A 2,112-nucleotide genomic window follows, 5' to 3' on the forward strand; every position below is an offset into this window, starting at 1 on the left:
TCGGGGAAAATCGGTCGCTGCTGCTGCTGCTCCTAATAAAAGTCAGCCACGCCTTGGTAAATACGGGGCGTGTCTTGACATCCAAATAAAAAGGAACATGGGCAGCAGCAACGATTCGCCCATTGTACAAATGAATCAAGACATCTTTGGAGATGAGTATATTGAATACCTCGAAAAGGAGCAAATGTACGATCTTCTCGAACATAAGGAGCTGAGTGTTACTGTAATCAGCTTGTACATAAGGTAAAAAATACTTTTAATTGCATTTATTTGTAATTAATTAAATGTATTGGTAATTAATCTAGTTTAAAATTTTCATTGAAGGTTTTTGTACGAGAAGGTCGTGTGCACGAGGAAACTGTCAAATAAATACTCATTCTTGTCTCCGCATAAGATGTCGATGTTCAAACTCGATCCAGACAATGTAAAACACTACATTGTAGATATGTTTTTAAGAAATAAAGAAAGTGATAAATTGTTCTTGGCACCATATAATTCAGGGTACGTAATTTTATCTTTTTTAATTGATGAGAATTTAATTTATTAGTTGTCTATAAACAAAATTGCTTAACCAATTTTTTGTTGTTGTAGGGCACATTGGGTGCTATTTGCAATCAATGCGGTCTCTGAAGTGATATACTATTTGGATCCCGTGCACGGCGATTACACCAATCACCCCGGAATAAAGAATATGCTCGACACGTAAGTAATATTCATTTATTTCTTACATATATATATTTATATATATATATATATAAATATATATATGTAAGAAATAAATGAATATTACTTACGTGTCGAGCATATTCTTTATTCCGGGGTGATTGGTGTAATCGCCGTGCACGGGATCCAAATAGTATATCACTTCAGAGACCGCATTGATTGCAAATAGCACCCAATGTGCCCTACAACAACAAAAAATTGGTTAAGCAATTTTGTTTATAGACAACTAATAAATTAAATTCTCATCAATTAAAAAAGATAAAATTACGTACCCTGAATTATATGGTGCCAAGAACAATTTATCACTTTCTTTATTTCTTAAAAACATATCTACAATGTAGTGTTTTACATTGTCTGGATCGAGTTTGAACATCGACATCTTATGCGGAGACAAGAATGAGTATTTATTTGACAGTTTCCTCGTGCACACGACCTTCTCGTACAAAAACCTTCAATGAAAATTTTAAACTAGATTAATTACCAATACATTTAATTAATTACAAATAAATGCAATTAAAAGTATTTTTTACTAAAAAGCGCTGTAAAATGTTGTTCTAAAGCGCTTTAATGGTGCACCTTCAACAGCGCTTCCGTGAGAAAGCGCTGTAATATGTACAAGAAAAGCGCTGTAAAATGCAGACCCATAATATGAAATTATGGGTGGGCATATTACAGCGCTTTTTTGAGAAAGCGCTGTAAAATGCAGACCCATAATATGAAATTATGGGTAGGCATTTTACAGCGCTTTTTCGAGAAAGCGCTGTAATATGCACACCCATATATGAAATTATGGATGGGCATATTACAGCGCTTCTTCGAGAAAGCGCTGTAATATGTACACCCATAACTCATATGACGGGGTGCATATTACAGCGCTTTTTCGAGAAAGCGCTGTAATATGTACGCCCATATATGAAATTATGGGTGGGCATATTACAGCGCTTTTGTGAGAAAGCGCTGTAATATGCACACCCATAACTCATATGACGGGGTGCATATTACAGCGCTTTTTGTGAAGAAGCGCTGTAAAATGTGCATAACAAGCGCGCGTTGTATTTACATGTTTTATAGCGCTTTTATAAAAGCGCTGTTGTATCATTTACAGCGCTCGTTTCCACAGCGCTTATTTTTTTGAAAAAGCGCTGTAAATGGCTTAAAAAAAGCGCTGTAAAAGCCGTTTTTTCGCGTAGTGTGTTTGTAATAAAAACAAATTAAAAGAAGAATGCAGAAGGCCTAAATTTGCCTCTCTCCCTTGCTAAAACACGAATTCAACAATAAAAACACAAACAAGTATGAATCCAACGAAATCAGTGACAAACACCAACGAATCTGCTAAAACAATATACAGGTGAAATAATACTTTAGCCGTCTCGTACGACTACTCTTAAG

Source organism: Cicer arietinum, chromosome 8, assembly GCF_000331145.2.
Source record: "Cicer arietinum cultivar CDC Frontier isolate Library 1 chromosome 8, Cicar.CDCFrontier_v2.0, whole genome shotgun sequence".
Lineage (NCBI taxonomy): Eukaryota > Viridiplantae > Streptophyta > Magnoliopsida > Fabales > Fabaceae > Cicer > Cicer arietinum.